A 15,078-nucleotide genomic window follows, 5' to 3' on the forward strand; every position below is an offset into this window, starting at 1 on the left:
CTATAAACAACGTTTTTGGCTGGCCCGCTTTATGTTAATGTGTGATGTGAACTTGATCCAGTAATTACAAGGAAACAGAATCTACTGAGGGCCTGGCAACCATCACATAGAAATAACACAACAGGCTCATAACCAAACATTTACTGTGTGTTAATGGATGCTTATGCTCTTTTTCCAAGAGATTGTTGTTTTAAGGACCATAAAAAAAAGAAATCTGAGTTTGAAAGATTTTTCTTGAGAATGTTTCTGTGCTGGGGCTTTCCACCGTTTGTCAAATTCTGCATGTTTTCAAAGCCCATTTTAAAGAACACATTTAAGTAGCATTAAGCCTGATTCATACTTAAAGGGGGCCTGTCACCTAAAGGGTTACTGTAAGAATCATCTTAAAAAACAAGTTAATGTTTTTATGATGTCATTGTGGGAATGCGCAATTATAAGCCAATCAAATTAATTGTCTGTATAGCCTGACTGTATGACTACTTACTGTACTGGTCAGCTGTTGTTGGGGGGCGAGGGGCAGATTACACTGTGACATGAGCTTCAGACTGTTTCAGACCGTTTTCAGAGAAGCTCATGTCAGTGTGTAAGCTATGCCCCTCAACCCCTTTAGGTGACAGTACCCCTTAATTGCACGACGGTGTCCTGTGCCAAAAATAAAAAGAGTGAGCTTATAGATCTGCTATTTTCGGCATGGGACGGAGTATAACTTAGACATAAGCATTCAGCGCCACAGCCCCTTTAACAATATAGCAGTAGCATCACACAATCCACTTAAGTTTAACTATACTTCTACGGTATTTTGAATGCATTTAGCTGATAAACTTAGGAGTGTGACTTTCAGAATGTGCAACAATTTGCAACACTGCACCTACATATTGGCAAAATTACAAACAATAATGAAATAAACAAAATCTTTACAGCGGAAAGATTTTGTAAAAGTATTAAAGTCGCATCCCAAAAAAAAAAAGCTAGACCTCTCTGCTATATGCAGAGTGGCCGGGACTGAAGCCTTTTCTCCAGGCTTGCCCAAGGCAAGCACTCCCAGCTGAAATGGTGCCAAGCAGGGGATGGGTTAGGGACAGAGGGAGAGGGATGGAACACATTTATAACATTTTAGCTGGTGCTCTTATTCCGAGCAACTCGCAGAGACTGTGCTGGTAGGGGGATTCAATGTCTCACAGGGATATCTCTACTTCTACAGGACATTTACAGGATGGTCTTGTCAGCCACCATGCCATGTAACTGTAGAACAGAATGAGAGCTACACTGAGGGAGAAAGAATATGGTTAGATTCTACTATACATATGTAAGCACCTGGGTCTGATCCCGGATCCCCCACATATAGGAAACCAAACATCTACTGTGCAGTACCACTCACTGAAAGAGGAGATATTAGGCTTCTGGCTTCAAGCAGGTAATATAGAAAATTCGATAATGTTGGCTACGTCCCTATGGTACGTTACTGTCCAATTCATAATAGGCCCAATAGGTTATATTGCTTATTATTAATGCTAATGAACATAAACAAAGCGTACAGCCCCAATTGACGTGCAAGTATAGAAACATTTTCAACTCAAGTAACATTTCACAGAAGCGAAGAGAGTGACACATCCCGTGCAAGACCCAGTTTGTTGTTGCTTCTATTTCCAGAGCTGGTGGTGTCCATGAACATTAGCTATATGAAATATCTTCAATATTTTCATCATCTGGGAATGCCCATACTGTATATGGACATTTTATTTATTTCATCCTTTATTAATATATATCCATATACAGTACATATATGGACTTAATATTAACGTTTTTGGGGAAGGTAGGGTGTAAATCAGGGATGTCAAACATACGGCCCGCGGGCCGGATCCGGCCCGCGAGATGATTCAATCCGGCCCCAGGCTTGTAGAGCATACATTTCTGAGCATTTGGAAGTAAGTCTCTAGCCCATTCCTGTCAAGAGTTATGATTGTTTTAAGAATTAACCTAACTAATGCCTGCTCACTGCAGGCTAGGTTTCTCCCACCAGCTGGCAGTGATTGAGTTGATTGATTGGAATGTTAAGTGACCAGCTCTCTCTCTCTCTCTGAAGATGACAGCATTGCTAGGAATGGCGTGGGGTGTCTGGCTATGAATAATACCTAAACATACCTACAATATTCTAACTGTACTCAAATATTACACATATTAGACATGGAAATTAATGTTGTTAAGAAAATAACTTATTTAAAAAATATAATAATAATAAAATGTAAGTTTTATTATTCAGATATTTTCTGAATATGCCATTATTGTTCATTACTTTTATTATTTTGATTATAAAATACAATAATAATCATAATCGTGTACACTGTAGGGAGCTACAATGGAAAAAACTATGGCTCGTGGACCAACCGGTGACTTTGTACACGACTTCGTACATTTCCCATAGATTCTATGGGACTTGACCACTTGCTCCTGCCCTTCGTGTACACGGTCTGTGCCGTCTATAGTTTCTTAATGGGGGGCAGCAGAGAGCCATATGTACACAGGCCCTAGGTGGTGTCCACGACCAGTAGTTTTACATGAACCCTCAGAGGGACACTGTGGGCTTATCAAGTGGTCCGTGGTGGTTCTCAAAGTGAGGTCGGGGGACCCTCAGAGGGACACTGTGGGCTTATCCATACCTTGGCTACAGGGGGGAAATAATTAAATGTACTTTTCATCGTGCCTGTTGCTAAGGTATGGCAACATGATTGGTGTCTTGCAAGACACCAGTCATGTTGCCATACCTTAGCCTTTCCTGAACTGAACTAAATTTCATTTATTTATTTCATAAATATTTTTCATCACAATTGGGTTTGTGGGGAGCCATCCCTGCTTCAAGCTGTCACAGCATGGCACCAACACTTCAAACTAGTTAAAAAACCCAATACAGCAGATCTACAAGCACCTCACAGATCTACAAGCACCTCGCACATGCCAGGGACAGAGTAGGTTGGTCTGCATAAGCCTTGCTGTCAACACACTATACTACACCACTCAGGCCACCAAGCCAGGTGTGGTCAATTAGTGCCTTCTTTTGATCAGTGGCTTCTGCTTGATGAGTGGCACCAGTCTGTCTTTGTTCCCTGGTCAGTCAAGTTCACTGGGAGAGAATGTTTCAGATCAGTGCAAGTGTATTTGTTTTCCATTTGGACTTACTGTGTTTTGTTGGTACAGTATGCGTGCGACTAACTAATATTTCTGATAATTCCAATTTGTTTGTTGTTTAATTAGCCGGATTGTGAATGCCCTGCATTTTTCTTTCATCTTTAGAACCACACGTGTGTAACAAAACAGAGTGGTGATCATTTGGTGTGGGTGAAGAGAAGAAAAACATTTCATTAAAGGAGTAGTTCACCCCCAAAGTGACTTTTTTTCTATTGAACTCAAGTCTCCATGGCGTGAGTAATACATTGAAAAAATAAGTCATTTTGGGGGTGAACTACTCCTTGAATGTCAGTTTTGTGGTGTTTTGACTGGACACCCTGAGGATATTGCCAGATAGACAGACAGACAGACAGACAGACAGACAGACAGACAGACAGACAGACAGAGAATTGTAGGCCTTGCATTTATTTGACTTGGTTCCAACAGATGGCGAAAATAGCTAATCTTCAAGCTCACAATGCCTCACTGTTTGGACAAAGAGTTGAGGCGTTACATTTTGTAAAACACGGCCTTGTGAAAATAGCAGATCTACATGCTCACAACACCTCACAACGCAGGGCGGCGTGAGCATGTAGATCTGATATTTTCACAATTTCTGCCCCTAATATTTAATTTATCATTTTAAAAGTATTAAAAAGTCCTTAAATTGTCTCTTTAGAAATGTGCAGATAGCCTCTGTATACTGTTGAGTGGAAAAACAATGTTTCACATTAAGCTAAACATTTGGGACCACCCAAGATCATTTGGAGACCCCTCTAGGGGTCCCATAGTTGAACCACTGACTTATAAGGGGAGTATGGAGACCCCTCTAGGGGTCCCATAGTTGAACCACTGACTTATAAGGGGAGTATATGAGGCTGGATCCGTCTGGAACACTGCACTAGGCTCTCGCCAGCTCTGTAGCTCTCCACACTTGAACAGTTGTGTCCTTAAATTCAATTATAATAATTAACCCCTGTATATACGGGCAATAGTTTTACATGACTTTGTGTACACAGCCAATAGTTTTACATGAACATGTTCAGGCTTTAGTACTGTACTGTCTCGTGTAGCCCAACAGAGCCCATCACAGCACAACACGGCCCACCAGAGCCCAATACAGCCTACCAGAGCCCAATAGACTCCAGCAAACCTAAGTCCAGCCCAGTCCTGCCCAATAGGAGTATAGACCAGGGAAGGGGGGTAGTTAGATGACTGCACCAGACTCCACCAGGCTGCTCCATGCTCCAGCCAGCTCTGTAGATCCTGTGTACACGGCACTCCTAACTCGAAAGGTCAAGGAAAAGGGTCGTTTTAGGCGTCAAAACAGGCCCTTTGTCCTTAAAATGAATAAAAAAATCAAAAAAATATGTTTTGTTTCAGGCAGGACACACGTTTCATATTTGAAGCATGCCCGATCTGATGGAATGGGTTTCGTGTCTCTCCGACACTTTGAACCCTTTACGATTGCGAAAAAGACACCGAAACCCGGATTTTTGTCCTTAAAATCAATAAAAAAATCTAAAAAAATCTGTTTGTTTTACGCAGGAAACACTTTTCATATTTGAAGGATGCCTGATCCGATGGAATGGGTTTCGTGTCTCTCCGACACTTTGAACCCTTTATGATTGCGAAAAAGACACGAAATGTGCACGCCACCAACACGATTACACATTCTTTCGGATAAAAGACACTTATTCTGACTTACTTTTTGACGCTGAATCCAACAAACCCGGTCTCGTGTCTCTACGACACTCCTAACTCGAAAGGTCAAGGAAAAAGCCACTGTGTACACAGGCAATAGTTTTACATGACTTTGTGTACACGGCCAATAGTTTTACATGAACATGTCTAGGCTTTAGTACTGTACTGCCTCGTATAGCCCAACAGAGCCCAGCACAGAACAGCACAGCCCACCAGAGCCCAATACAGCCCCCCAGAGCCCAACAGAGTCCAGCAAACCTAAGTCCAGCCCAGTCCTGCCGAGTAGGAGTATAGACCGGGGAAAGGGGGTAGTTAGATGACTCCACCAGGCCATTACTGTCCAGATATGGCTTGAATAGGCCAGACCAGGGTAGACAGGACTGCACCAGACTCCACCAGGCTGCTCCAGCCAGCTCTGTAGATCCTTGCACATGCGATTAACCACTGTGTACACGGGCATTAGTTTTAAGTTTTACATGAACCCTCAGAGGGACACTGTGGGCTTATCAAGTGGTCCATGGCCGGTTCTCAAAGTGAGGTCGGGGGGCCCACAGTGTCCCTCTGAGGGGACACGGCACAGACCGTGTACACAAAGGGCAGGAGCAAGTGTTCAAGTCCCATAGAATCTATGGGAAATGTACACAGGCGTGTACAAAGTCACCAGTAGTTTTACATGAACCCTCAGAGGGACACTGTGGGCTTATCAAGTGGTCCATGGTCGGTTCTCAAAGTGAGGTCGGGGACCCTCAGAGGGACACTGTGGGCTTATCAAGTGGTCCATGGTCGGTCCTCAAAGTGAGGTCGGGGGACCCTCAGAGGGACACTGTGGGCTTATCAAGTGGTCCATGGTCGGTTCTCAAAGTGAGGTCGGGGGCCCACAGTGTCCCTCTGAGGGGACACGGCACAGACCGTGTACACGAAGGGCAGGAGCAAGTGTTCAAGTCCCATAGAATCTATGGGAAATGTACACAGGCGTGTACAAAGTCACCAGTAGTTTTACATGAACCCTCAGAGGGACACTGTGGGCTTATCAAGTGGTCCATGGTCGGTTCTCAAAGTGAGGTCGGGGGACCCTCAGAGGGACACTGTGGGCTTATCAAGTGGTCCATGGCCGGTTCTCAAAGTGAGGTCGGGGGGCCCACAATGTCCCTCTGAGGGGACACGGCACAGATTGTGTACACGAAGGGCAGGAGCAAGTGTTCAAGTCCCATAGAATCTATGGGAAATGTACACAGGCGTTTACAAAGTCTCTGAGTGTCCCACCAGGCTGGAGCAGCCTGGTGTTGTCTGGTGCAGTCCTGTCTACCCTAGTCTTGCCTATTCAAGCCAGATCTGGACAGTAATGGCCTGGTGGAGTCATCTAACTACCCCCTTTCCCCGGTCTATACTCCTACTCGGCTGGGCTGGACTTAGGTTTGCTGGACTCTGTTGGGCTCTGGGGGGCTGTATTGGGCTCTGGTGGGCTGTGCTGTTCTGTGCTGGGCTCTGTTGGGCTACACGAGGCAGTACAGTACTAAAGCCTAGACATGTTCATGTAAAACTATTGGCTGTGTACACAAAGTCATGTAAAACTATTGCCCGTATATACAGGGGTTAATTATTATAATTGAATTTAAGGACACAACTGTTCAAGTGTGGAGAGCTACAGAGCTGGCGAGAGCCTAGTGCAGTGTTCCAGACGGATCCAGCCTCATATACTCCCCTTATAAGTCAGTGGTTCAACTATGGGACCCCTAGAGGGGTCTCCATACTCCCCTTATAAGTCAGTGGTTCAACTATGGGACCCCTAGAGGGGTCTCCAAATGATCTTGGGTGGTCCCAAATGTTTAGCTTAATGTGAAACATTGTTTTTCCACTCAACAGTATACAGAGGCTATCTGCACATTTCTAAAGAGACAATTTAAGGACTTTTTAATACTTTTAAAATGATAAATTAAATATTAGGGGCAGAAATTGTGAAAATATCAGATCTACATGCTCACGCCGCCCTGCGTTGTGAGGTGTTGTGAGCATGTAGATCTGCTATTTTCACAAGGCCGTGTTTTACAAAATGTAACGCCTCAACTCTTTGTCCAAACAGTGAGGCATTGTGAGCTTGAAGATTAGCTATTTTCGCCATCTGTTGGAACCAAGTCAAATAAATGCAAGGCCTACAATTCTCTGTCTGTCTGTCTGTCTGTCTGTCTGTCTGTCTGTCTGTCTGTCTGTCTATCTGGCAATATGTTCAGGGTGTCCAGTCAAAACACCACAAAGCTGACATTCAAGGAGTAGTTCACCCCCAAAATGACTTATTTTTTCAATGTATTACTCACGCCATGGAGACTTGAGTTCAATAGAAAAAAAGTCACTTTGGGGGTGAACTACTCCTTTAATGAAATGTTTTTCTTCTCTTCACCCACACCAAATGATCACCACTCTGTTTTGTTACACACGTGTGGTTCTAAAGATGAAAGAAAAATGCAGGGCATTCACAATCCGGCTAATTAAACAACAAACAAATTGGAATTATCAGAAATATTAGTTAGTCGCACGCATACTGTACCAACAAAACACAGTAAGTCCAAATGGAAAACAAATACACTTGCACTGATCTGAAACATTCTCTCCCAGTGAACTTGACTGACCAGGGAACAAAGACAGACTGGTGCCACTCATCAAGCAGAAGCCACTGATCAAAAGAAGGCACTAATTGACCACACCTGGCTTGGTGGCCTGAGTGGTGTAGTATAGTGTGTTGACAGCAAGGCTTATGCAGGCCAACCTACTCTGTCCCTGGCATGTGCGAGGTGCTTGTAGATCTGTGAGGTGCTTGTAGATCTGCTGTATTGGGTTTTTTAACTAGTTTGAAGTATTGGTGCCGTGCTGTGACAGCTTGAAGCAGGGATGGCTCCCCACAATCCCAATTGTGATGAAAAATATTTATGAAATAAATAAATGAAATATATATATATATATATATATATATATATATATATATATGTATATATATATATGTGTGTGTGTGTGTGTGTGTGTGTGTGTGTGTGTGTGTGTGTGTGTGTGTGTGTGTGTGTGAAAGACAACTGACTTTTATGTAAACCATACTATATGGACAGTTTGTTCTGCATGTCACTATGCTGGAAAGTGTCCTAATCGGGAGATAAGCCCTGGGGGTCCCTGGAGGGGTGGAGGTTGTGGATTGGCAGGCAAGGAGTGTGTGTGCAAAGTTTGGCATTGAGTAATATGCTGGCTGTGTACACATGTTCACAGCGGCGTCAGTTCAGGAAAGGCTAAGGTATGGCAACATGACTGGTGTCTTGCAAGACACCAATCATGTTGCCATACCTTAGCAACAGGCACGATGAAAAGTACATTTAATTATTTCCCCCCTGTAGCCAAGGTATGGCAGCTGCCATAGCTTGCCATACCCAATTGACGCCCCTGCATGTTCACCTCCAGTAGGTTGGGAAAGTAGCCTGCCACCCTGTGGAAATAGGCTTGAACTGCAAGATAGGACCCTAAAACAAATAAAATGGAATAAAAAAGCATCCGTAAGACGGATGGGCGAACAAGTGGTGTCCATACGTAGATGGGGTCCCAGAGGACATGTAGAGCCCACCCCCTTATTTTTCACGCCCCCAGGGAACACACAGCGGGGTTTGGAAATTTGTCGTGTACACCAGCCCTAGGACCTCGGCTTTGTGGACCGATTTAACGATAGGGGGAAAAATAATTATTGTCCTGCATCAATAATATATTTTTTTAGCCATTTACAAATTATAGCAGAGACTATTAGGAATTGAATTATTCTATTATCAAATGGTTTATTCTTATTGGCACTTCTTAAAGGAGTAGTTCACCCCCAAAATGCCATGGAGCCAATGGAGACTCATTCCTAAAACAGAAATTTGATTACAAAATGCATGCCTATTGATTCCGGATGAGGTGCCCAAATGCATTTGGGTCCCCATCCGGAATCAATGGGGGGAAGTGTACTATTATCACATTTTTGTCTTAGTAATGCGACAAATAAAATAAAAATATATTATTGAACTCAAGTCTCCATGGCGTGAGTAATCAAAGAAAAAAAAAGTCATTTTGGGGATGAACTACTCCTTTAAACAAATAGCATCTCTCGTACCTAACTGCAACTGTAATACCAATAATGAAAGTAGCTATTTTACTTAATAATGAACACAATATGTAAAATGATATACTGCTATACTGCTAGCTATTAGGGATGGCCAACGGTTAACCGTTACCGTTAAACCGATAAGAAATTGGTTACCGGTAAGCACTAACGGTTAATTTTGACCGATAAAAAAAGAAAAGAAAAGGGAAATCAACCCATGTGTCACACCAAAAGCCCCGTACACCAATATCTACGCAACATCAAGTCACCAACCATGCAACTATACGCGCTGTGGTCACACATTTCTGGACACCAATGTCTGTGTAACATCCATGCATTCATGCAGCTGCGAGTCTGCGAGTGCGACACTGCTGTACACGCTGACTTGTTCATCAGGCAACAAATGCTCCCTCGTCGATTGGATTTTACAAAACAGACCCCCGTCGTCACATTGAATCCCGTTTAAGAAGAGCTTAAAACACAACTTTCTAATGTTACATGTTGATGACGTGAGGAACGCTAACGTCGTCTTCAAGGTTACATAGTAGGATATGCGAAAATAACAAAGCTCAGAGTCGCAAATTCAATGATCGCTGCATCAGCACACACAAAACACGGGCGAGAGAGAAGAAAATGAATGAAATGGACATCACGTTTAGCCGATTCAACCATTCCAAAAGTCATACGATTGGAATTATTGCTCTACATGCGGCTACATGCGAGCGTCTCCGCCGTCTCGCTGCTGCTGCTGCTGCTGCTGCTGCTGCTGTTTTGTTAGGCGACTGCCAGGGAGTGCACAGAATTTTAGAGAGGCATGGGCTGACATTTCTAAAAGGGCCTTTTCAGACGGATAAAAGTTAAGGGCTCAAGCCCCTTTTGCTGTATGTGCGCACGTGCCTGGCGAGCGCATCACATTAGACTGATCACTCATTTCAATCCCACCGTTTCTTTGCAAAAACACATTTCTTTTAGAAAACATTTGTATTCTTGTTTCTCCCAGTTTTATTGTTTTTAATGTGTAAATATAGCACTTTATTATGGGGAAAAACGTGTGTAGGCCTATTTTCCTTTTTTAAATCGCTAAAATAGCGCATTTTTGAACACATTTCCTTAACGGTTAACGGTTAATTAACTGATAAGGCCTGACGGTTATCGGTTAAGAAAAAATTTCCATTTGGCCATCCCTACTAGCTATAGCAGTGGCTGAGATGACAGGAAGAAAAACAGAGCGAACATGTGCGCGAGTGTGCATGCCATCCGATCCGCGACTGGTTGCGGCCCTCATCAAGTCGCCTTTCATCCAATGCGGCCCTCACCCCAAAATGAGTTCGACACCCCTGGTGTAAATCAACCGGGTAAGGACCTAGTATATATATATATATATACAAATATATATATACATATATACAAATATATACATTTGTATATTTGCACCACAGAACCTTCAGTTTCGGGCATACTGACCAGTAAGACTCCCTAATCGGGAGATTATCTCCACAAATAGGGCAAAAAATTGTTTTTCCTAAATCTTCCTGGTCCATGTTGATGACATGAGTGTAGACATGCTGTGTAGTGAGTTTCGTGATTTTAGGGCAAAATCTGTAGGAGTTACGGCATTTTATGTGAGCTGCAGTGGAGGGGGTCCTCCACTGGGGGCGCCACCACTTTTGCATCCGTTCTGGAGCAGCAGGAGTGGGTGGTCCCCAGGAATTCCCCGTGAGCAGCCCCGTTGGGGTGGTCATTTGGTCATTTTTGCACATGTGGTCATTTTTTACACCTGGGGGTCCCCCAGGGACCTGGGGGTCCCTGGAGCTCCGGGGGTCCTTGGAGGTTGTAGTTTGGCAGGTAAGGAGTGTGTGTGCAAAATGTGGCATGGATGGGGGAAACGGTTGTGCAGATAGGAGCAGGGCAAAATTACACCTGGGGGTCCCTGGAGCTGCGGGGGTCCTTGGAGGTTGTAGTTTGGCAGGTAAGGAGTGTGTGTGCAAGTGAGCAGCCCTGTCGGGGTGGTCATTTGGTCATTTTTGCACATTTGGTCATTTTTTACATCTGGGGGTCCCCCAGGGACCTGGGGGTCCCTGGAGCTCCGGGGGTTGTAGTTGTAGTTGTAGTTTGGTAGGCAAGGAACGTGTGTGCAAAATTTGGCATGGATCGGGGCAACGGTTGCGGAGATATGAGCAGGGCAAGAGTGTGACGTGTGAGGTGTGACAGACAGACGGAGGGACGGACGGACGGACGGACGGACGGAGTTACACTTTGTGGTGGTTTTGATAGTAAATGCGACCTACGGTCGCAATCATAGCGATGCACCAACCAAGAAGAGACAACAAACGCAAAGGGAGAAGTAGCCGATCAGAGTGCTTTGCTTGGCCCAGTGGATGCGAAATTTTGATTTAAAAAACTCACTCATTGTTTACATCAAGACATGGCGTGACCTTGACCTTAGGCGTCTTACTGGTTATTAACGAACTGTCTTTATTGCGACCGAAGGTCGCATATACTCTGAAGAATCGTGTCGCTTGAGTGTCCGAAGTCTCGTGACCGTCCTTCCGAAGCCTCTGTGATGTCAGTGTGATGTCAGCGAGTTGTGACATCACTTCCTGTACAGGGCAGCTACACGAAATGTGGATAACACTATATATGGAGATAGTCCAGTCCATCATGTCATATGGGACTACCGTCATAGAAAGTAGCCATTGTTAGGCCGGAGTCAATGGCTGTCTGTCTGACTGCCAAGTCTGCCATTGACTTGCAGCGCATGAACGCCGCACTGGAGCGTGAAAACCAACAGGCCTGATGGAAAATGATACATGGCCGCAGGCTTTGTGACGTCCCACATCTTATGTGCTGGGCATACTACTAACCGACGCCAAGGACCTCCAGAGGCCATACAAAGAGTATCTAACCCGAGGCCCCTTACTAAGTAGCATACATTTACAACATACCTTCTCCAAAAACATCAATATTGAACTCCATATGTATATTATGGATACATACATGTATTTTTATTAATAAAGGATAAAATAAAATAAAAATGCCATAGATGGGCATTCCCAAAAGCAAAATCCCTTTATGCCCATATATGGGGATTTCTGATGTCATCAATCTCTGGCCCTAACTAGCTCAAAAGCCTGCTTTACTCTGATTTACACCCTACCTTTCCAGATGATGACCTATTGGGTACACACTTATGTCCAAATATAGAAATCCCAAGGCATCAAACCTAAGCTTGGCTTTACTAATTAACATATGTTTCATGCCCATATATGGAGATCCCTGTCCCAATGTTATCAATATTAAGGACATATCTGGAAATGCCCATATTTGGTAATGTCCACATATGGGCATGTTTTGACATAACATAGTCAGGGAACTCCATGTATGGGCATAACATTGATTCTGTGAGTGTGCCATGATTCTGTGAGTGTGCTGAGCTCCTAGGGTTGATACCCTCACAAAAACATGAACAAACTCCCCCCAGAATGACAACAACTAGAATCGTCAGAGAAACGCTGTGGTTGGCCAGATTGTCAAGAATTGGCGCGACCTCGCCCTTTAGGGCGAGGTTGCATGTCACCCTGAGGTCGCATTCCACCCTTGGGTGTCTTACTAGTATCCATATATCTCATAAATCTCTGAAGGCAGACTCGTCATCCGTCTTCCTGTATGGAACGGGGCTAAACGGCGTGCGGTCGTTGATGCAGGTGTCGAAGACCTCGTTCAACACTTTCTCTGCCTCCGCGCTGGTGATCTTCTTCCAGTATAACATGATAGAACTCAGAGCTCCACTCCGGACACACTCCATTTTGTCGACTGCATTGTCGAAGGAACAGCCCCCGTCGAGGTTATGCGCTCGGACCTCTGTACATGCTTGATGTTTTAATCTGCCCAAGTCCACGCCGTGTCTCCGACAGTGGTCAAAGGCGTGGATGAGCTCGTGTGTGACTACATAGTCCATTGTCGACTGCTGGAGAATGTTGTTTTGACACATGGCAAGAGACCGACTTCGGGGATCATAAAACCCCAAACCGGTGCTGTTGCGACAATCTACACAGGAGATACGGTCGGACATCGGTGGACATCCTGAAATCTGCATGGCTCTAAGGAGCTGTTTTACAAGCGGGTGGTTGTTCTTGGAGAACTCTACCATGGCCTTACACCTTTTATTCCTGTCAGCCAGATTGTATCCATAGACATAGTCCTCTGCTTCGCGTTCAGTATGAGACATTTGGCTCAAATCCTCCCCAATCATCAACTGAGCTCGATTGGCGGAGCAGTTATACGGGCGGCTCTTTCACGGGGGCGCTATACTCTGCCCTCCTCTGTTCGTAATACGCGTCCTCGCGCTTACGCTGTCACCCAGTCAGAGGCGAGAGGAGCGTGTGCTCCTGTGACTCCTGACACTAACGTAGCGTTCAATGCACCAGGCTGGGATCGCGAACCCCCGACCTGCACCTCCAACGACTCACGCTGGCAGCCCGCCTGCTGCGCTCAGATCAGAACGCTGATGTTGATGTTTGTGAAGAAACACGGTACTTTCAGTGAGTCCAAGGAACCGGTTTGGACCGTCGTTACAGTTCTGATTGCAAAGAGCAGCGTTGCGTCAATTATGCATCTCTGTCCTGTTCTGTTATGACATAAGCATGATGTCACAACCTCACGACCATGTGGTTCTTGAAGTGGGGTTGAGCTGTTTCACACAGTTACTGAACAATCACTCCATAGCAATGATCACAATATAGAGCTATTTAACACTATTACAGAACAAACACTCACTGTGGGTTTCTAACTATTATATGACATCACTGATGACATCATTGGGTTTCTAACTATTATATGACATCATTGATGACATCACTGAAGACATCACTGATGACATCACTGGATATCATATGACATCACTGATGACATCATCGATGACATCACTGGATGGGACGGACGGACGGACGGACGGACACACGGACGGACATTTGCTCGTTTATAGTATGATATATCCATATACAGTACATATATGGACTTAATATTAGCGTTTCTGGGGAAGGTAGGGTGTAAATCAAAGTAAAGCAGGCTTTTGGGCAAGTCAGGGCCTGGGATTGATGACATCAGAAAGTGGAACAGGAAGTGATGTCACAGTGACAGTATGGATATCCTTAAGTATGATTCATACTGTATGAAAGTGCATATAGTGCAATACTATACCTACTACCTATACTGATCCATCACAATAATACACGCAGCATAATACACCCAAAGCCATATCCAAACTATAACAATTTAACTAAATCAGTAAGAGTTTTTATTTTGAGCACAGTAGTGACAAATTAATAGCTTTCTCAGTACGTTTTTCTCTTTAACAAAGTTACAAAGTTTTACCTTTTTTAAGCACAGTAAGTTTCAATTCATTATTATAATTTTTTTAGCACAGTTTATTTTGAGCACTGTAGTGACAAATTAATAGCTATGAGGTGATGTCAGTCACGTGACATCACTTCCTGTACTGAAAGACGTACTTCCTGTACTGAAATGAAATTTCTCATGGTATACTGCGACCTTCGGTCGCAACAATCAATGATTTTGTTAAGAACGTTTCGGGGCACTAGGCTAGGAACCCTATGTATGGAGATAATCTCATCGTGTCGAGCTTAATGCTAGGTATTGTGTCCTATATATGGAGATGCTGAGAACCCTGTATATGGATATAACCCCTCGTGTCAAATGAGACTATCGTCATAGACAGCATGCGTTGCCGGGGCCGACGGCATGACCCGCACAACGGCAACACGTGTCACGCCACACGTCTAAACCCTGCCTATATAAACAAACCTGATAGCTCTACGACTTGGCTATATTCGAGCAGTATTCTAGACTTCATTGGTTCACCTTACCATGAGGGCTAGGCATCTAACGAATCCTGTTGGATCGTCTCAGAGGTTTCGCAGGCTAAGTAACCAGCGTCTGAGCTCTCCATTACAGATCTCTCAATGATTATGTCAGTCAACTTCAAATTTGCAGGTACTAAGTTAGCCTACTGGCAGTGTGCAGAAGAAATGTGCTGCTGGTCCAGCGGTTTAGGAGATTATCCCCGGGCACGCACGCACACA

Source organism: Nannobrachium achirus (genome assembly GCF_963921795.1).
Source record: "Nannobrachium achirus genome assembly, chromosome: 12".
Taxonomy (NCBI): domain Eukaryota; kingdom Metazoa; phylum Chordata; class Actinopteri; order Myctophiformes; family Myctophidae; genus Nannobrachium; species Nannobrachium achirus.